The sequence below is a fragment of the Neofelis nebulosa genome, chromosome 3, assembly GCF_028018385.1.
Source record: "Neofelis nebulosa isolate mNeoNeb1 chromosome 3, mNeoNeb1.pri, whole genome shotgun sequence".
In the NCBI taxonomy this organism is placed as follows: Eukaryota; Metazoa; Chordata; class Mammalia; order Carnivora; family Felidae; genus Neofelis; species Neofelis nebulosa.
Window position 1 is genome coordinate 108,245,555 of NC_080784.1, and position 23,313 is coordinate 108,268,867.

General features: G+C 34.4%; 1 long non-coding RNA gene across 2 annotated transcripts in view; it reads left to right on the forward strand.

The window, feature by feature from the left end:
* The window catches only part of LOC131507161 (uncharacterized), a 122,671-nt gene extending 99,639 nt beyond the window's left edge, over positions 1-23,032 (forward strand). The window contains exons 4-5 of one of the 2 annotated variants that reach the window (XR_009259370.1): positions 12,769-12,831; positions 14,109-23,032. This is a non-coding gene — a long non-coding RNA (uncharacterized LOC131507161). The remainder of the gene's footprint in view (positions 1-12,768; positions 12,832-14,108) is intronic. The other variant, XR_009259371.1, reaches the window with a different exon arrangement.
* Positions 23,033-23,313: the final 281 nt, after the last annotated feature.

Genomic DNA, 23,313 nt, shown 5'->3' on the forward strand with positions numbered 1-23,313 from the left:
CATTGATATTATATCATATTAAAAAAATAATTCTCCAAAGATTAAAATGTTTCTAAAAGACCAAATTAGTAACATATGTTGCAATCCTGAATCACAGTTGCCCAATGGCATTTTATTTGCAAATACCAACTTTAACCAACTTGTCAGTGTTATTATTTTAATAGAGAGTGAATTTTATTGATGAACGTAGAATTCTTTAATCCCACACATAATTAGGTCATTCTGGTACATTCTACAGATCGTCAAAAATTATAAAATAACAGGTCTTCAGATATTCCCTTGTCTGTTATTTTGAAAGTAACTAAAATATATTTAAATAAAGTAACTAGGATCTCAAACACTTTCTCTTAGAAATAATGCATATACCAATTTATTTCCTAATTTGGAAAAATAATTCCTATCTTTATTTTTCTAGTTTATAGATATTCTGCTCTAGAAGTCTGGAATTCTAGTTGAAAACAAAATATACAGGAAGGACATGTAATCTGTAGAATCTTTTATTCACTCATTTATCATGACAGATTGGATAAGATACATGGGATACAATATTTATAAAAATTAATATTGAAATTTAATTTTGCTTTTATCTTTCTGACAATTAAAGACAAACATGGCTAGCAACATAATTTGTACTACCCATAAGTAAAAGAGCACACTGCTTTGTATATCATACTTTGAGTTTACATTTTTACCATGAGTCTTCCATCATAGTACAGAAAAAGGTAAGTGATTAATGGTATAAGCCATCAGACTTCCAGCTGAGATAAGCTTATCTGTAGGAGTAACACGAACACATTAAAGGTAACTGAGCAAAGAATTTTAAGGAGATAAATTTTTAGATATTCAACTTTCATATACATTGCATTCTGCTACAATGCATGCTTCTAAAACAACTTAGTGATTGGAAAACAGGAAAATTATGTACAATATAATTGACATGTTGGAGTATGAACTATTTTCTGCAGTAAAGGCAGCCAGAATATCATTAATAGAATTATAATCTTCAGCAAGAAAGGAACAAGCATGGATATTGCCCAGGGAAAAATGCTACTGGCTTTACATTTTTGTTGTTGTTTTAATGATAAAGGAAATACTTGCAGATTGTTCTTTCATGAAGATGTAAATCCTGAGCCTTATACAGTTCTAGGTTCCTGGCATGTTTTACCTCCCCCTAATGCTTAGAGGTCCAGTTCCATCTGCCTTATCATAGGGTCAACAAGCCAGTATTTTCACTTTATTTTCATTTTTGGGGGTGTAATCTTATTAGCACTACAGGAAAGTCTAGAGCCATAATAAGCTGCCTGCCTTCACTAATGAAGTTACTTCTCAATGTCCCAAGGATTTTGTTGTCGCATGTGTGCATTCCTGTTATAGAATTACACTAGTTTCGAGTGCACTAGCTCAACCTTATTTCTCTAATTAGCCCTGAGGATTTTAAGATTTTTCAAAATTCAAGGTCTACATGGAATGCATATATTCTGTCATAGCAAAAATCCCTGTGCTTATGGTACCCAAATTGGTCTGCATCTCAGCATCAAGGTGGTCTGGAAGATTTGATGCTTCCCTTTTCCCAATCCTGATGTCATCACTTAAGGGAAAGGCATACCTCCCATCCATCTTGTATTCATTATTGTTTTTCAATGACATTAAAACACATTTAGAAAAAAATAAACAAACACATATTTGAAACAGACTTGCAATTGTCTGAAATATTGGTGACAGGGATAGTACTTACCAATCCTTAGTAAATGACATTACAGAAGACATTACTGAGCAGGTTGTGGCAATGATAGAAGGTATTCCTTATAGATTGTTAAATCCACAGGTTCTTCTTATAAGGCCAGGTAATAATTTTTGCTGTTAGAGCCAATGAATGGATCTCACTGATAAAATTGTTGTTTAAACACTTGACTAGAAATGAAAGCAGGGGAGAAATCTTCATTTTTGAGTAATTGTATTCCATTTTGTTGTTTGTTGTTGTTTTTTTATTTTTTTTTAATGTTTATTTTTAAGAGAGAGAGAGAGAGAGAGAGAGAGAGAGAGACAGAGTGTGAGCCAGGGATGCGCAGAGAGAGAGAGGGAGACACAGAACCTGAAGCAGGCTCCAGGCTCTGAGCTGTCAGCACAGAGCCCAATGTGAGGCTCAAACCCACTAACCGTGAGATCATGACCTGAGCAGAAGTCAGTTGCTTAACCGACTGAGCCACCAAGGCGCCCCAACTGTATTCTATTTTGTATTAGTGTCCAGGCAGGGGTCAGAAAACACAACAAAATGAAAAACAACAAAAGCTTAAGGTGAAAATTAACTAGTAAAAGGGAATTGCGATGCAAAGAAGTAAAGAAAATTTTAAGGAATAAGAAAACAATAAATGTCATCAACAGCCACTACCCAGGGCAGATGGAGAGTAAAGAAAAAAAAAAAAAATAGGTTAAACACAGAAGGAACCCCACCAAGCCTAACAATCAGACCCCACTGAAGAGTGAGGGGGTGGGGTCACTGGATGGTGATGAAGTTTTACAGTGGGGTGCTGGCAGGGATGTCTGGAGTGTGGGCAGCACTGGACCACCTGCACGCTTTTGGCCAGGCATCTGCCTACAGCCAGTGATCTTGCTGTGAAACCTCCTGCTTGGTTACTGCCAAATGTATTTGTATTAAGCAAGGACAGTCTGAGAAAACCTGAGGGGAGGGGAATATGCTGAAAATTACTCTGAAAACCTGGCAGGAAAATTTAGGCTGAATGAGGAAATACTCAACTGTCCTGGTACGTGAGAGCACTGAGTACAAAAAAGGGCTAGGAAGCACATAGGATTTATATGAAATATATTTAATGGGAACTTTTTTTTCCCTTTATGATATGAAAGTAGTTTACTTAATGGTTTGATTACACTTTTCGTCTCTGAAAAACCAGTACAGGTATAATTTTATAAAACCCATTTATAATTTTTAGGATCCATGAATACACTATCTATTCATACTACAAGGAATGGTGCTGTTCTTTCTAGAGCAATGTTTCTTCAACTGTCCCTCTATATTTTTATATGTGAATATGTTTGTGTGTAGGTATACACATATTTTAAAGGTTCTGAGATGATCTTTAAAAAATAAAAATATATATTCACCAAATTCTTAAATAATTATGATTGTAAATAATTAATTATGCAAGATTAAACTTTACAGTTCCCATCCTGTTGCTCCCATCAGTTACCAGTATGAAAACAGCCAGGTGTGTAGCACCAGGCGAGAGATTTGAAAATTCATCTCTGAAGAAATTAGCCTAAAAAGATTCAAACAAGCAAGCAAACAAACATTAATCACAACAAAACTACAGACATAAGCAATTTGAGATTCCATGGTAGAACTTTATTCTGAAGTCCTTCATTCAAAAGCACCCTCATCAAACACATATGTAGAGTCTCAATAAGCTTTTTAGTATCTCACTTTAAATCATGATTCGATAGCCAAAGATCACTAGACATTTCATGAAAGCTTATAATAATGTTGAGATTATCTCCCAGAAAATAGGAAAAAAGGCAGAGATAGAAAATAGAAAAGCAAAATGGGATATTATAGTACGGTGTCCAGTTTTCAAGTGATGTGTATTTTAGTAAAAGTGAACAGGAAAAAACAAGTGGAAGAAGATTATAAAAAAGAAAAAGAAATATTTCCAAATAATGAAGATGTGTGTCCGGACAAAAAGATCCCAACAACTGCTTATCATCACAAATGAAGATAAAATGATTCTATCACAAGCTGTTCTAAAATTTGAGAACAAAGAGAACTTTTTTTATCCTAAAAGTAGCAAAGAAGAAAAACAAAACAAAGGAAAAAAACAAAACAAAGCAAAAACAACCAAAAAAAAAAAAACAAAACCCGAAAGAAACAAAAAACAAAGGAGTCCACATATCACAGAGGAGAAATAAGATTGTTACTATACTATTCAAGAGTATCACTGAGACACAGTATATGGTTGTTCATGCCTTCAGAGACTGAGAAGTATTGATTGCTGATCTGAAACTTTATATCCAAGTGTGCACCAGGGTCAAGACGACAATTAAAATCTATTTCTTGCATGCAACACCTCACAGATATCTTATTTTGCAGGAGAGTTCTTCACAAAACTACTGCAGGGTAAGTAGCCTGCAAAAGAAAGAATAAGTTATAAATGGTCAAAACATAAGACTCTGGAAACTGGGAATGCAACACCGGAGAGGGGTGGAGGACAGAAGGCAGATGGGGTAAAGCGATATTCTAGATCTATAGCTACGCAGTTGGCTAGCAGTCATCCAGTACAGATTGGAGTTACTTCAGAAGAAGGATTAGGAAACAAATAGATTATTTGATTTCTTTAACTGTAGTGAGAAGGATTTTGCAGTTCCTTCTAATATATTGAGACAATAATGGAAGGTGAACCGCTGGTGGGTTGGGCAGGATTAGATAACTATATCCTCAGAACACAATAGTAAATAAATAGGTCATTTATGAGAGACGTATCAATAATGACGATATATACATATTATTGAGCAACTTGCTGGTGAATACCAGAATAAGCCAGTCAATAATTTAAATGAGTTCACATCTGTGGCAGTTTGCCTCAGTAAGCTGGGACTTGAAGTAGTCTGGCTAGTGGATTTTGTTATTATAATAATAATTATTATTATTACTACCTTAGTATCATTTGATTTTAAGACATGCATCACTTAGATAAAATCATCATTTATTTTTTAGTGTTAAGTGGGTAGTGAGAAAGTAATATATCTCTTATGATATGTTACTTTCATAAGACACTTTTGTAAGTTAGCAGTTTAGAAGGAGCAGAGTAACTAGGGGTAATGGGTTCAGGATTGCCTTGCCAATGCAGATGTTTTCATGATACATTTGTATCACGAGAGTAAAATTCAGTGAATGAATTTGAATTGATGATTTGAGTGAAAGAAGACATAAATGATGGAGCTACATTCTGGAAGAAATGGAAGAAAGTGGGCTCAAAAGTCATGGGTAGAGGAGTTCTACCCTATAATAGTAACCACAAATGAAAAAATAAAAATTATATTGAAAAACCCCCCAAAATGTGTGACAGCTTAATTCTGCATCAGTGATAATAATCAGGTGATACATGCATGTATCTCAACCTCCTGACATGAAGTTGACATACCTGTTTCAATGCCTCTGAAATCATAATATTGTTATTCTTTCTAATTCTATCATATATGTTTAATTTCCTTTCACTTCTTAATTTTTCTGAAGTGTCAATGTAGTAAATAATGAACCCACACGATTTACCAAGTTATAGCAAGTTAAACATAACTACATAGGTTAAACATAGCTACTAATAAGGTACATGATGTGTTCAATCAGCTACTGCTTTGTCTCCAATTCATTTGTTATGTAAATTGTGTCCACCTTCTTTTGATGAATGGACACCTTCATAAGTGTACAGGTGGAAAAGACATGCTAAATCAGAACTACTTGACAGAAATAAGGCCAAAATTATTTTGTACAGTAAGTAAAATTTGCTTTCATTGCAAATAAACTAAATGTTACCTTACTGTGATACAATATTTGTTATTGGCTTGCCAGTCCACTTCAGTATTTAAGAAGGACTCTTTCCAAATCCTCTCTCTCTCGCACAATATGCTGCATTAGCTATTCAATTAAAGAATGAATGTGCTGTCGGTTTCACTTTTAATAAGTGGTTTTAGTTTCTTGGATACTCATTAACCTGTGCCACTGTTACAAATATTAATAACAGAGAGTCACATTTGGAATCCAAATTCTGGCATTTGCCAGGCAATGACTCTTGGCTTAAGATTTACATCCTCAAAAGAAAACTAAAACCATATGTATAAGCCACTTGGTTCAAGAGTAGTTGGACCTGGAAATCAGGAGTCTCCGTTCTATCTATGCAGGAAGAGCCTGCCTTACGAAGCTGAACTATTTGTCTGGCAAAGTCAAGTCAGTATCCTCATGGGGAAGTTAGAACCAACTCAACATTGTGCTTCCTGTGGAAAAGAGGCTGAGTTGGAACATCTGATAGCTAGCTATATGTCAATTTGCTGCATTGGAAACAGATGTTATTATTTCTTCTCCCTTCTCATTCTGAAGGAAATGAGAGATAAAGAACTGCCAGACATTTAAGACAGCCATCATTAGGCAAGAAGTGTTCTATCAGTTAGGTGATTTTGTTCTCCCAAAGTGACCTGCCGCCTGAGCAATCACCAAGGAAGGTGCCATCTATTCCTTTCCCACCTTGTTTAACACGAAGGCCAGGTTTCATTATTATGACTCATATGTGCACTCAGGACGTACCTCTCTGAGTGTGCATGCTTGTCTGCATGTGTGGGTACCGTTTTAGAAACTGTAAATGTTAGTAGAGATGTTCCAGTGGTAACTGAAAAATTAATTTTGGAGCACAGATAAGTGATCAGGTTCTTTTCATTTGAATTGTATGAATTCTCTGAACACTAGAAATACCCATTCATGACATAAACAGTTATATTGCACTTTTAATGCCCTTAGTTTTCGTTTATAACACTCTTAACTCTCTATTGCTATACATAAACACAGAAACTGATTATATTTTTTAAACAAGAAAAAATTTTAATTATCATTATTTATGTATATATATATATATAAATGTTTTTTTAAATTATTACTAAAAACAGTCTATCAAAAATGATACATTTAATACCATTCTCTAGACAAGGCCCCAGAACTGAATCACAAGAAGAAGAAACCTACTACTTTCAGTGAAACTGTTGCTTGAGAAGATAGCACTGTACTAACCATGAAGACATGGGAGTTGGACGTGATAAGTGTTCTTTACCACACCTCTCCCAAAGAAAAAGCCATGAGGAAAGTTCAGAAAGAAAAAAAAAAAAGTAAAATATCTGAATGTAGTATATTCAGTGTATTGAAAACAAAGAATTTAGCCAGGAAGTTAACTATGACAAAATCATAAAATATGGAAGCTAAATAGACATTTAATGCATAAATCAAATGTGCTTATATGGAAAAATGCTAGAATTGTCAAAATCTAACTGTTACTCCTTGGAGAAATCAAGAAAGTAAGTCACTACAATTACACGTGTCCTCATGACTTATTTCTGTAGCATAGCAAAGTCTATGTATCTTTAAACCATGAGTGGTGTATATAAAAGGAATATTTATCCCTAAGTTGTTATAATAATTAATACTTCAAGGGAAGGAAAAATATACTTTTAGTCATATGGTTAATAGTAATATGAGTTTAACAGAAAAGATGTAATGATGCTTTATATGAAGTTCATAAATGAATATAAATAATCAAATATGTTTTCAATTTAATCAGATATATGAGATTATTCAGGAAAGGAAAGGATAGAAAAGTTTAAAAACACTCTCATCCCCATAGTAGCAAAATAAGGGAAAATTAAATTAATTGTTGATCTTCATGACATTTTTAAAATTTAAAATAACAGCAAACTTCCTAAGTTTTTATCGCTTCCAAGTCTAAACTTATTTTCCTTTTGGTAAAGTAGATGAGTAGAAATCCTTCTAGGAGTGTTGACAGTTTCTATTACCATAGTTGTCAAATTTTCTCTATAAACACTTGGATAGTTTTTCAAAATTGGTATTCTAGAATACCAAGGAGGCAATGTTCTTGAGATTGTCTTAGGAGTAATGTAAGATGGCATTTAAAATAGAAAATTCAATGGACATCAATTTATGACTTAGAGCTGAAATTAAGATTTATTATCTTTGTGTGGGTAATATGAAAATAACTAAGTTCCAACCTGAGGAGCACATCATGTTTAAATAAAATAACAGTGTATAGATGGAACTTGTCATTCCAATGGATGGACTCTGTGAAAACTGTTCATAAAGTAAATTGAAATCTAAATATGTAGTCTAAACACAGATCATTTATTATTGAGAAAATGACTGTCAATTACTATGCAAGGCAGACAGAGGCTTCACCCATTTGCAGTGATATTGTACTGAAAGCAAGATTAAGAGTTGCACTTGTTCCCTTAGTTATAAAGTACCACAGAGAAATTACAGCAGAGATGTGGGCTGGATGTGAATTAAAGAGACACTATTCAGAAAGTCTCCATCATTCCTCAGAAGTCTTCTGTTGCCAAGCAAAATGAACAAGGACATCTGTACTTAGAGGAAAGCTCTTGTAATCCCACCCAGCCATTTGTCTCTTCCTTAAAGCTTCATGTGACTACACGAGACAATGAGGTTTTTCTCCTTTGCACGCTATATTCCACTTAAATGTGTTTGTCTCTTTCACCATCAGGGATAGTTTTGGGAAGAAAGTGCAGAAGAAAGACACATTGATGAAATTACTTTGGCACATATAACATCATCTAAAAGGCAACAGTTCCCATTCTTTCAAGAGCCCTTATCCTTTAAAATAGATAAACAACAATGTAACATCCCAAACATCAGATGAAAAATTTAGTAGAGCTTAGACTATTTTAATTTAAAAAAAAACATGTTATTTCTTTTGAAAGCCTATGTTAAAAGTTATTCTCAAAGTGCATCCTACTGCCTCACTGTAATTTAGAACACGTCTTCTGAATCACTCATTTTCACATAAGTAAAATAGAGAACTTTATTTAAACAAAGATGTTAAAAATCTTTTTATACAGAATGATGCTTGTTGAGGTAATAACTTGCTGAAATAATGTAAAATTTTTAAAAAAATTTTAATCTTTATTTATTTTTGAGAGAGAGAGAGAGAGAGACTGGGGGAGGGGCAGAGAGAGAGGGGTTCACAGAATTTGAAGCAGGCTCCAGGCTCTGAGCTGTCAGCACAGAGCCCCAGGTGGGGCTCCAACTCAGGAACCGCAAGTTCATGACCTGGGCCAAAGTCTGATGCTTAGCCAACAGAACCACCCAGGCACCCCAAAATCATATATATTTTTAAAAGACCTCTGTAAGTTGTAGAGAGCACTGAGATCTTCAAGAGAATTATAGAATGTTTAAAATTTTAAGGTATGGTGACTATGTTTAAGACAGTAGTCCTTGGGACACGTGGGTGGCTCGGTTGAGCGTCTGATTTCGTTCAGCTCAGGTCATGATCTCACAGTTTGTAAGTTCAAGCCCTGCACAGGCTCCTCACAGAGCCTGCTTAAGATCCTCTGTCTCTCTCTCTCTCTCTGTCCCTCCCCCTCTTGCACAGGTTTTGTCTCTCTCTCTCTCTCTCTCTCTCTCTCTCTCTCTCTCTCAAAAATAAGTAAACATTAAAAAAAAAAACAGTATTCCTTTAGCTGTAAGTTGACAGAAAAATACTAACTTGAATAAACCTCATATTATAAAAGTGGGTAAAAATCATCCCCAGTTGTTAGAGAAATACAGGTCCATCTCCTTGTATGTCCTATGATTAAGTGAGAGAAACAAGAATGAAGTAAAAATTAGAAAGTACATTTAACATAGTGCTAAAATATAGAATATAATGCTCATTGCTGGGCTATTTGTTCTCTCTCCTTCACCTTCTCTATCTCCCTCGCTTTTGTGTGGATTTAGCATTCTTTCTGAACTTAGCACCTCACTCACCTGCAGGAATCCTTCCCTTCATCATGAGACACCTGAATATCTCAGACATTTATGAAGTTCATAGCATATTATCACATCATTTTGTACTCTGTAGTATATTGAAATCTATATATCTCCACATATATACATGTGTATATGTCCATTGCTATATAGATTTATTCACTCTCCAAAAAGACTTATAAGGCCATGTTTTATCTCATTTAACCCCACTGTAGAATGTCACAAATGAATAATACATTTGCGCATACAAACAAAACAATCCATGAATTGACTATGTGATTATTTAACTCTCTAACAGAGTGACATGGCTGATATCAAAAAGAAGTGATAGAAATAATCTGTTTTTAGTAGAATTATTTTTGTTTTTATTGTATATAAATGCATCATCAGAGTGAGAATCAAATAAGAGAAATTGGCTTAAGCCCATTCTACAGCAAAGAATATTTTGTTTGCTATTAATAACAAAATTTTCCTTAGAATAAAACCATATTTATGGAAAACCTATAGCATGATTAGACTTATAATCCCCTCCATCTGTGTAGTTAACTTACTATACATTTATACACACTGAAAAATGGAAATAACTGTTAAAAACTGAGATACAGCAACAAATAAATAGTAACAAGTATGGCAGATATTAATGTAACTGTATCAGTAATCTCATCGGTGCATTTAGACCACTGATGTTGAAATCCAACAATGAAAAAAGAATTCTACATCACAACCATAGATTCAATGAAATACCAATCAAAATCACAGTAAGTTGTTTTACAGGTTTTTAAAACTGATTCTAAAATGTACATGTGCAGAGGCAAAAACCCCAGAACACCCATCACAATATTGACAGAGAAGAGCAATGTTGGGGCACTAACACTCAAACTTCAGACTTACTAACTGATCTTTGATAAAAGAGCAAAAGCAATACAGTGAAGGAAAGATAGTATTTTCAACACAACTGGTGCTGGAAAAAAAGGACATCTACATTAAAACAAAACAAAACAAACAAAAAAGCAAAACAAAAAACCTAGGGGCACTTGGGTGGCTTTAGCTGGTTAGGCATCGGACTGCAGCTCAGGTTATGATCTCACAATTTGTGAGATCGAGCCCTGCGTCGGGCTCTGTGCTGACAGCTCAGAGCCTGGAGCCTGCTTCTGATTCTTTGTCTCCTTCTCTCTCTTTGCCCCTCCTCCTTGTCTCTGTCTCTTTAAAAAATAAACATTAAAAAATTAAAAAAACAAGCAAACATCTAGACACAGACCTTACTTACACTCTTCACACACACACACACACACACACACACACACACACACACACACACACAATAACTCAAAATGGATCATAGACCTAAATGTAAAACTCAGAACTGCAAAACTCTTAGGAAAGACCATCATTAAATAATCCCAGATAACCTTGGATATGATGATAAATTCTAGACACTACACCAAAGAAACAATCCATGAAAGAAAGAATGAGCAAATTGGACTTCACTAAAATTATTACTGTTATTGGTTTTGCTCTGCAAATGAAGTGTCAAGAGAAAGAAAAGATAAGCCACAAACTGAAAGAAAATACTTGCAAAGATACATCTGATAAAGTAGATTCATGCAAAATACACAAATGCTTAAAACTAGATGGTAAGAAAACAACCTGATTAAAAATAGGTCAAAGATCTTAACAGAGTCTTCACTAAAGAAGGTAGACAGATGCAATGATCATATAAAAGATGCCCCACATATTATATTATCAGTGAAACAAAAATTAAAACTGCAATGTCATAGTACACCTTTTAAATGGCCTTTTAAATGGCCAAAATGTAGAACACTGACCACACTAAATGCTAGTGAGGATGTGGAACAACAGAACTTTTGTTCATTGCTGGTCAAAGTGCAAAATGGTACAGCTACTATAGTTTTGGATTCCTTACCAAACTAACCTCATACTTTTACAATACTGTCCAGCTACCATGCTTCTTGACACGTACCTCAAAGAGGGGAATATTTATGTTCACACAAAAACCTTCACATGCAGGTTTATAGCAGTCTTATTCATAACTGACAATGAATTTAGAAGCAAGGAATAAATTTTTGTAGGTGAATGGATAAACTGTGATACATCCAAGAAATGGAATAATATTGACCACGAAAAATAAATAAGTTCTCAAGCCATGAAAAGACATGGAGGAATCTTGGGTGAATTTTATTAAGTGAAAGATACCAAATGAAAAAGCTGCATACTTCATGATTCCAACTATATAACATTCTTGAAAAGGCAAAACGATGGAGGTAATAAAAAGATCTGTGGTTGCCTGGAGTTGGTGGAGGTGTAGTGAATAGACAGAGCACAGAGGATCTTTAGGGTGGTGAGAACTAGTCTGGATGCTATTGTAATGTTGGATGTATGTCATCATACAATTTTCCAAATTGTAGGATGGATAACCCAAGAGTGATCCCTAGTGTAAGCTCTCAACTTTAGGTGATAATGATGTATACACACTGATACATAAATTTTAACAAACTTACAACTGTGGTGTGAGATGTTGATAATCAAGGAATCTATATGCATGTATAGAAGCATGGAATAGATAGGAAATTGCTGTCCCTACCTTTTTTGTTTTGTTTTGTGAACCTAAAACTTTTCTTAAAAAATAGTCTACAAAATGATTGATATACTTCTGGATTTTTTTTTCTTGAGACTCTCAGTATTTCAGTAGGGAATCTTTAAACTGTTGATTCTTATTGATAGAATACATTTTCACTGGAATATACTGACAGATATTACCAGGTAAGTATCAAGGATAGGAAAATAAAATGTCTTAAAAATTACATCCTCACTTTTACTATATAAATATATGCTTCTGAGTACCCAATTTGTTGTTCACATAAAAATCAAGTACTAGGGGGCGCGTGAATGGCTCACTCAGTTGAACATAGCAGTTCTTGATTTTGGCTCAGGTTATGATCCCAGGGTGGTGGAATCCTGTCCCACTCTACACTGAAAATAGAGCTTGCTTGAGATTCTCTCCCTTTCTCTTCCGTCTCCCTCACTCACACTGTCTCTCTGAAATAAGAAAAATAATAATAATAAATAATAATAATAAAACATTAGATGAAGAAACACTAATATGTAGCAATTTTCCAAAATGTTTTTAAAATAATAGAGGTTGAATAAGAAACAATACAACTGAAGTAAATTAACATGTTTTCCTTGTTTAATACTCTTTACAGGTGGTCATTTGCCTTCCTAATATCAAAGAATCAATCTATGATCAAGAAAGATTGATTGATAAGGTATGATTTTTAGTACTTGCATTTTTAAAAAGAAAAACTTCTAAAAATTTATTTATTTTCAATTTATTTTGGGAGAGATAGAGAGTGAGTGAGCGGGAGAGAGGTAGAGAGAAAGAGAGACAGAATCTGATGTGGGGCTCAAACTCATGAGCCCATGAGTTAATGACCTGAGCCGAAATTAAGAGTCAGACACTTAACCAACTGAGCCACTCAGATGCCCCTGATTTTTAGTACTTGCACTTTTAAGGATTTCAGTCAACTGAACATTTCCATTCATTCTGATGTGATCATTTGATGGCTGCACACATCAGTGCCTAAATACATATTGGAAATTACTAAGGGAGGAATGATACCATTGATGGTTTTATTTTCCTGCCATTTCTTCCCCTGTAAACTTCCACTTTTCTTCGTTGTTAGAGATAAGATGCTTTGTGTCTCAAATGAGAATAAAGTGATTTTTTTGGAAAGATACAGTTGTAGTTCACAGAAAACAAGAAACCATTAAACCAGGAACCTTAGTCCTAAGGGTTTGCCTCCTATCTCTAGTATGTTGCCATTTACCTACCTTGATGCAAATTATAAGAGAGCAAAGCTGATTGACCTGATATGGCTCAGGCAAACCACTTATATGGACAGCATGTCTTTGAATAAATGTCGCCTCTGGGTACTCATACCTACATATTGATTGATTATAATCATTATAAGATCCTTATAAAATAATTACCGTCAATCAAGTAATGAAACGAATCCATGTATAAATTGAATGACACCTTTTGCACACTTACTTTATTATAATTAGTCTAACTGGATAAATGGTAAGAAATAAAAATAATTTAAACCAGCAGAAAATTTCAACCTTGCATCCCGTCTAAAGCATTTACAGCTCTAGAATGAGCATATTGACATTCTTTGTTTAAACAATGATGAAGATAAGTTAATACTATGTTGCCAAACAGAAACAAAAACTGATAAAACAGGGACACCTGGGAGGCTCAGTCGGTTAAGCCTCTGACCTCAGCTCAGGTCATGATCAAACAGATGGTGGGTTTGAGCCCCACGTCAGGCTCTGTGCTAACAGCTCAGAGCCTGGAGCCTGCTTCGGATTATGTCTTCCTCTCTCTCTGCCACTCCCCCACTAATTGTCTGTCTTTCTCTCTCTCTCTCTCTCTCTCTCAAAAATGAATAAAACTTATATTAAAAAAAACTGACAAAACAAAAAATCCAATATATTTTATGTATAAATATGTACATATGGGGGCTTTATTCCTTGCCTAAAGAGTATCCATCCTTTCTCCTTCCTAACTGGGCATCTATTTTGTTCTGTGTTCATACTTTCCTTTATTTAACTCATATGCACCATGAGAAGATGACATGATCCCCCAACACTATCAGGTGACAAGACTTAGGACATCTTCATTTTTTGCTACCAGTGATGAGGTTAGAATGGGCATATGTTAAAATTCAGGTCAATGGGAAGGCTTCAGGGAAGGTTTCCTGGGAGTGACATGAGGGAGTGACATAACCTGAATTATCACTGCCATCTTGCTACATGGAAAGGAAAGACAAGAAGACAATGGGAAATGTATCATGGCTCGCACCCTTTGGAAGTCTGTCATACCTCAGATGATCATTTATGTAAGCCATCATATTTCCTTGTTACTTAATTCTGTTTGACTTGAGTATGTGATTACTTGCTGATGACAGAATTCTGATATGTTGTTGCACTTTATCTTTTTTTTTTTTTTTTAGATAATGTATCTGTATAAGGACATGGAGATAATGCAAGGTTATTACCTTAGTAACAAATATAAATATTCCTTTTTAGGGAAAGATCCATTTTTGTTGAGACCAGCTTTTGGCTTCATGTAGAAAATGAAGTTACTCTAAATACCAAGGGGTAAAAGGAAGGAGTAAGACGCAGTGTGTCATGGGAAACAAGTAGGAATGTAGTCTAGCAGTTTGGGGGCTGAAGAAGCAGCTTGGTCAGAGATATTCCAGTGAGAATTTCCCCAGTGTACTGTGTGCAGTAAATGATGTGACACTTCTTTATAATTCCACAAACCTATGACAATAAAAGAAAGAAAAGAAAAGAACAGAAAGAAAAGATAAATACAATAGGTTTGGTTATATTAAAAACCTGTGGAAGACAGGAGTGCTTGGCTGGTTCAGTCAGTAGAGCATGTGATTCTTGATCTCGGGATTATGAGTTTGAGCCCCACATTGGGTGTAGAGATTACTTAAATAAATAAAACTTAAACAAACAAACAAACAAAAAACTTGTGGAAAACAGTCAGTGAAATAAAGTCCTGTGAGGATTCTCACTGAGATTTGAAATGATTGAGACAGGGGTGCCTGGCTGGTTTAGTCAGTAGAGCAAGTGACTCTTACTCACTGGCATGAGTTCAAGCTTCACATTGGGCATGGAGCCGCTTAAAAAAAAAAAAAAAAAGATTGAGAGAGTTAGCCCTTATTGACAGGAAACAGTAATGACATCTGTGCTATTAGTAGATATTGGGATGACATACCCCAAGATGTTAATGATGGTCATCACTTTGTTGAATTTCCCTTGTATTTTTTTTTCTCTCTGCTATCCAAGTTTGTGTTCTTTTCACTCTAGAGGAAGTAACTTGTCATACGAGAAAATAATCTCAATGTTGTAATAATATCTGTTAAGAAAGCTGTTTCCCAAAAGAGGGCCACTAGTAAATCTTAGAGAAAGTGGGGAATTTCAGTGATGTTTATCAAAATGCAGATGATGGAGTCAGACACCAAGTAGTGTTTTACAAAGTGATAAGTCAAATGTATCGGATCTGTGAAAAGAGTAGGAGCAAACCTCAGAGGCACCCAGATGATGAGGGAGAGTAGTAAAAGGATTTGATGATTGGATAACAGTAAAAAAGCACATGACTGAAATTGGGAATAAGATAGAGCTAATGGCATGTTGAAGTAAAAGCCATTTACCTACCCCTCCACAGTGTGAATCACCCTTCAGTGGAAAAGATAGATCAACTCTCATAACTCTTCATGGTATCCTGTAATCCCACTAGGAGAGAAAAAATATATATACTCATTATTTTCCTACCAGCATATGTAAATCTACTCCTCTAATAACTGTTTTTTAATGAATAAACAACTTTTATTTTTTAAATGGCAGGGAATTACTTTTTTAAAGACATTTTTAGAACAGTTTTAGATTTAAAACAACATTCAGAGGAAGGTACAGAGATTTTCCATATACTTCCTACAACACACATACACAGCCTACCCAACATCAACATAATTTACTAGAATGGTACATTTTTTTATCAAGGATGAACCTATCTATGCAGGAGCATTGTAATCGCCCAAAGCTCAGAGTTCGCACCACAACTATGGGTCTTGGTGTTGTATAATCTGTGGGTTTGGAAAAATGTATAAGGACATGTATCCTTGATGTTTTTCATATTTTTCTCCCTTTTACACAAATAATAAAAAGAATTTTGGGGGGCACCTGGGTGGCTCAGTTGGTTAAGCATCTGACTCTTGATCTCGGCTCAGGTCAAGATCTCATAGTTTGTGAGTTCGAGCCCCACAATATATAAAATATATAAATATACATAAAAATATATAATGACCTACTAAGCATAAACCCAATGCTTTTTTGCAAGGCCACTGAATTAATTAAATCTGCTTTGTTAGGGGTTTTACTAAATAAGTTACAGAGTTTTATTTTTCATTTTCTCACCACGTTGTGTATCCTATTTACACCTATAATGTAATAAGTAATTAGTGGTCAGAATACATGAAATTATCCTAATTGAGTGAGAAGTTGGATGGGAAGAAAAAAGATAATTGATTAATATCTTTCTTGAGTATCTGATATTTAGTGTAATGTTCTAGATATGAATAAAACCAGTCGTATATATTTGCAAGTTACAAGACTTAAAGCATTTTATTTTAAATACTACCATTACTAAAAGAAAAAAAAAAAACTACAGTCAAGGCACCATTAAATATTTTGCTCATCCAATTACACACTTTGTAATTGTTCTTTGTGAACTTGATGCATCACAGAAGAAAAATAAAAATAAATCCTTCTTGATAATGTATTTGTATTTAGGAGGAAGTTTTAATTTGCTGACCATTTAGCACTGCTATGATTATTTCACTAAGTCTTTCTTTGTTCTTGGAAAACTAGGAAAGTAATAAAGTTTTAGTTTTTAATTGGAAAACTGAGATGTAGCTCAACTGTAGTTTTCTAAATATTATCTGAGTTTCTGATCAGTGTTGTTAGCTACTAATCAATCACAAAATACTTATTAAACACCCCTCATAAAAGGTGTAGATGTGAAAAAAATGAAACCTACTTCAAAGTATTTCGATAGTTAACAATTCTGAGATGTCAGAGACTAGAAGACAGCTGGCAGATACAGATGAGTTTTAGGTAAGTACCTGAAAAGCAGAAACAGGTCTTATTACCTTAAAAGTAACTGATGAACTTTTACACAAAGATATAAGTCCATAGGCTTTTCTTTACTTTTTGTCATTTAGATCCAACTTTATGTTTCAAATTTTCAAAGACCTTATTAATGCATTCTTATAGACATTATAATTATAGACATAAATATGGTACTATAAAGAAATTAAAATATTGTACCAGAAGTTAATGATATTACCGTGATAGGCAGAAAAATTACCCCATACATGTAACCCGGAACTTTTGAATATGTCATTTTACATGACAAAGGGGGTTAAGATTATAGATGAAATTAAGTTTGCTAATCAAATAATGTTAAAAAGGGGAGATTATTTTAGATTCTCTGGCTTGTATTTATTATAAGACTACTTAAAAAAGCAGAAGAGGGAGGTAGGAAAAGGCCAGAATGATGTACGATGACAAAGACTTCACCTGCTTTTGCTGGTTTTGAAGATGGAGTAAGTGGACCACAAACCAAGGAATGGGTGCAGCCTCAAGAGGCTCAAAAAGGTAAAGAAATGGCTATGACTCTTGAGCCTTCAGAAGGGGACACTGTTCCTTGATTTTAGCCCAATCAGACCTATGCTACAGAACTGTAGGATAATACATTTGCATCATTGTAAGCTGTTAAGTTTGTGGTAATATTACAATGACAAAAGAAAAGCAATAGACTTTAATGCTGAAGGTGGGGATCTGCAATAATAAACACTTAAAAATGTGGAACTATCTTTTTGGAATTGGGCAGTGGAGAGAGGCAGAAAGAATTTTGAGATGCATGATAGAAAAAGGCTAGATTGCTTTGAACAGATTGCTAAAATAAATATGGATATTAACATTTCTGCAATCAAGGATTCAAATGAAAGTGAAGATCATGGTAGAAAAACCTAAAAGATCTCAGAAAATACCTATATTATTGTGAACAATCTGCTAGTAGAAAGATCGGTGTTCATGGTGATGCTACTAATACTAAGGGCTCAGAAAGAAATGAGAGGTATGTTGTTGGAAATCAGAGAAAGGCAATCCTCGTAATATCAGCAGAAAGCTTGGCGGCTTGTTCTCTTATAGTTACGTGGAAAGCCAAATTTGTAAGAGAAGGTGGATGACATTGAGGTTGCTAATCAACTGGCCTTGACACAGAAAGATTATCCTGGATTATTCAGGTGAACACAAGGTAATCACAAGAGCCTCTGTTAGAGGAAAAGAGAATCTGTTAGAGGTCAAAATGATTTGATGTGAGAAGGATGCAACTCACTATTGCTGGCTTTGAACATGGAAGAAGGAGGTCATGAGCCAAAAAATGTAGGTAATGTCTAAAAGCAGTAAAACCCAAAGGAATTTTCCCAGATCTTCCAGAAAACAACATAGCCTTGCTGACACCTTGATTTTGGCTCAGACTATTGCACTACGGACCCACAGAATTATAATATAATAAATGTGTGTTGTTTTAAGCCACTAAACTTGTGGCATTTTGTTGCAGCAGTGATAGAACATAAATACAATTATTAGTGTAGGTCTCAAGGTTTCTCTCCTCCTTTGTTTTTTTGTGCAACTAATATATCTGAAATAACTTCAAACTTAGAGAAAATGTGTAAGAATTGCACACAGAAATCTGTTTACTCAAATTCACAAATTTTTACATTTACACAATTTCTTTTTGTTTCATGATTCATCTCATCTCTTGTCTCTCCCTCTGCAAACTGCCCCCCACACACACCTCAAATTTGAGTATACGTTGCATACACCTTATATCATTATTGCTTTGCTTGGGGTATGTATTCCCAAAGAAATAACATATTTTTCCTTATATAACCACAGTAAAATTACAAAATGTAAAAAAGAAATGTTACATTGAGCAGGGGAGAAACTTTGCCTCATAAATTGACCAAGATCAGCCACAGAAATGCCAGAATTTTCGCTATAGTTGAAATTAATTTGCGAGAGAAAGTAGGAGCCCTGATTGGTGGTTTTTGAAGTGTGGTGCCTGAAACAACAGTATCAACATCACTTAGGTACTTACTAGTAAAGTGAATTCTCATCTTATCTTACTACCAAACATGTTACTCAGTCAGAAACTATATTACTTGGGCCCAGAAATCTGTTTTATTAACAAACCCTCAAAGTTAGTCTGACACATTTTAAAATTTGAGTATCATAGGTCTACAGGCTACAGGCTACTAAATTCTTTGTGTAAGGAAATGTGTGCATTGGACACAAAAAAAGTTATTGACCTGTCTGTACATCCTGTCAACTTAAAAAACACAGCTGGGAGACCCAAAAGTTAACCTATATTTCCATTGTGCTAAATCATAACTAAATCTTCAATTGCAGGCAATAAGCCTACGTTGCTGCCTTGGCTGGGAAGAATGCTTAAAAGTAACAGCACTTTTAGTGCTGAATGGGGGACCTTGTTTCATGCCATAATTCATTATGTGTGAAATACATTAGGTGTGGAATACATGGTACAGTAGGGTCTCAGTTTTTCCCAACCTCTGAGGTCCTTAGTAAATAGTGTATATGCTCGTGTGATGCTTTCAAAAACCCTTCCAACAGTTTATGTCCCAAAGAGAAACAAAAAAGAAGACATATGCTATGTCAAAAGCCCCATGACTCTGGATTATAGGACTTGTAAATTGCCTCATGTTTTCACCGTGTAAGGTGCAGAGCGAATTAACCATCCCAGAGGTGACGAGAAAACTGAAGTGTGAGGTGACTATATCTCAAAATACTATTGTGCTTTTAAATGTATGTTTTGCTCATTTAGTTCTCATATAGACATCCTGATGGCAACTCTGGTTTATAACAAAAGAAAAATAAGAATACCAAAAAACATTTGCATTTGCTGTAAGATCCATATAATCTGATGCTGCTAAAAGAACTGCTGTTCATCCTCCCAAAGAAGAGCTAATGCTGGGTGTGGAGGAGGACTGGAGGACGTGAAGGAGCTTCTGAAATAAAAGTGGAAGATGTGCAGGGAGTAGAGTCTTCGAAGTGGGGAAAAGCAGGCAATATAAATAACAAGACATCCTTAATGATGGAAATACCTTTCAGCCTATCACTGGATAGTACTCTTCTAGATGACTTGTAAACCCCTACAATGAGAGGAGTTGGATTCCTTATTTGGGATTGGAGTCAAAAAAGGAAAACCTCAGCTTCTGAGCATGGTGGCTTGTAACGGGATAAAGAGACAAGTTTCTTTTCAGCCAAGGATCTATAATCAAATATCCTTTGTCAAATAAGCAAATGTTCCAAATTAGCATTAGCTAGCATTGTTTAAGATCTCTGAAAATAGACTTCTGTGTGTTTAACATTTATATCTAAGGCAATGTTTAAAATACAGTTACTTTGTAATGAAGTATAATTTGTAAACATTTTTTAATTTTTATTGATTTTGTATTTATGTGCATTACAATGTATGATCCTGTAACAACACTTTAATAAATGTTCTATGTATGCACCTGTGTAATAGCCACACCTATAAAGATATAAAACATTTTAACCATGTCAGAGAGTTTCTTCACTCACTTATGCCTGTCAGTGTCCTTTGTTCTGACTTCTATCACCATAGATATTAGTGACTTGTTCTTGAAATTTATATAAATTTGAATAATACAAGATAGACTCATTTTATATGATTTCTTTGCTCAGCATATTGTCTCTGAGATTCAGGCAGGTTATTGTGCATATAAGTCCATATAAATTTTTTGGGGGGGTATAAGATAGCATTCTATGCATATGCCAGAAATTATTCATCCATTCGTCTCACATTTGTATTGGTTTCAGTTTACATTTTCCTTTTGGAAGCAATTAGTTGCTTTCACTTTGGTGCTATTAGGACAAGAGCTGCAGTGAACAATATTTTATGTATCTTTGCTAGCCAAATGCAAGAATTTCTCTTTGGACAGCGAAATTACTGGTTCATGAAATAGAAAAATGCTTAGTTTTAGTAAGTATCATCTAAGAGGTTTCCAAAGATTTTTTTTTTAAGCTTATTGAATTTTGAGAGAGAGAGAGAGCATGAACAGGGGAAGGGCATAGAGAGAGGGAGACACAGAACTCAAAGCAGGCTCCAGGCTCTGTGTTGTCGTCACAGAGTCCAAAGCGGGGCTCAAATCTAGGAACCATGAGATCATGACCTGAGGCAAAGTTGGAAGCTTAACCAACTGAGTGACCCAGGCACCCCATCCAGAGTTTTTTTTTTTTTCTTTTTAAGTCAATTTGCACTTCCTCCCACAAATTAGAATATTGAAAGTGGCTCTACATCCTTCCTAATACTTGAAACTGTCAACTTTTAAAATTTTATCCATTCTGACATTTGTAGTGCTATTTTACTGTGGTTTTCATTTTCATTTCCCCCAAATTCATGGTACCAAGCATGAGTTTTTAGGTGTATTGGCTATTTTGAGGTTCTCTTTAGTTAAGTGTATTTTTAAATCTTGTGCCCAATATATAAAGTAGATGCTTTCTTCCTTGTTTGTGGTGGTAATTTATAATTTCTGGATATTAATCTTTTTTCATATATAAATTTGAAATAACTTCTTTCAGTCTGTGACTTGCTTATTTGCTTCTGAGAACTATATTTTGATGAATTGAAGTTCATAATATCAGTGAAGTCCTGCTTATCAATTTTTGTCTAGTACTCTTTATGATTTGCATAACATGTTTTGGACTATACAATATCGTAAAGATATGTCCTATGTTTACTTCTATAATCTTTATAATCTTTAACTTCTATATCTATAATTTATATTGTTTTAGCTTTCATGTTTCTGTCAATGATCGATTTATTGAACGGATACTTTCCCCAAATGAATTGCAATGTCTCTTTTGCCATATATTAAGTGAACACACTTGAGTGTCTCTTTATTTGTTCCATTGGTCGATTTTGGTTCTTGTCGTGTGCTAAAAATGCACTGTCTTACAAAAGATTTAAAGGAAACCTTGAAATATCATAATATAATTTCTCCAATATTATTCTTATTTTTCAAATTTGCATTACCTATTCTAGGTCTGTTGCTTTCTGTATAAATTCTAGGTTTTTGCATTCTTTAAGTTTTTTATTAAAATACCAGTGAGGTTATCAGACCTTAAAGATTTTACTTTTAGTGAGGGAGGGTAATTACATGATTAACATTCTTAATATGTAGAGGACCCTCCAATTTTCTATGTTTTCTCAAATTAGAGTAGTAATCTTATGTGTTAATTTCCATTTAAATAGTGCTTAAAACATTACTTGGATTATTTTCAATCTATATATTAATTTGAGAATAATAGCAACATAGTAAATGGATCTTAATAATATGGAATAAATCAATTAACAAGGTAAAGGTTTCCAATTTTAGGCTTACATTTTCTGAGAAATATAGTGCAATTTAAATTTTAGCAATCTCTGACTCTTCTTGAGATATGTGTCTTTGTATTTAATAGTTTTGAATTATTATGTTATGTGCAATTGTATATGTATGGAATTTTTATATTTAATTTTATATTTTTTATTTGTTTTATCTTATGATATAACTTTATATTTTTTGCTGGTTTTGATGTCATTGAGTTTGAGAAACTTAACAAAAATTTACACTTAAATTCTGATTTTTTTTGTAGAAACAAATAATTTATGGATAAAGACAGGTCCCACCATTCCTTTCCAATGTTTATGCCATTTTTTCCTCGTGTTATTTTATTAGCAGTGGTTTTGGTACAACATTTCCTTCTGCCATCAAAAGACATGCATTAAAATTTTGCTATTGACTTTAGTGTTGTCTGTACTTTTTTTTTTTTTAATGTGTATTTATTTATTTTGAGAGAGGGAATGAGTGGGGAAGAGGCAGAGAGAGAATCCCAAGCGGGCTCTGTGCTGTCAACACAGAGCCTGACGCAAGGCTCCAACTCAGGAACCGTGAAATCATGACCTGACCCAAAATCAGGAGTCAGTAGCTTAACTCACTGAGCCACCCAGGTGCCTTGATAATGCTGTGTATAGTTTTTAAAAGATTCATGGGTAGCAAAATGTAGAGATGGATATTAAGTAA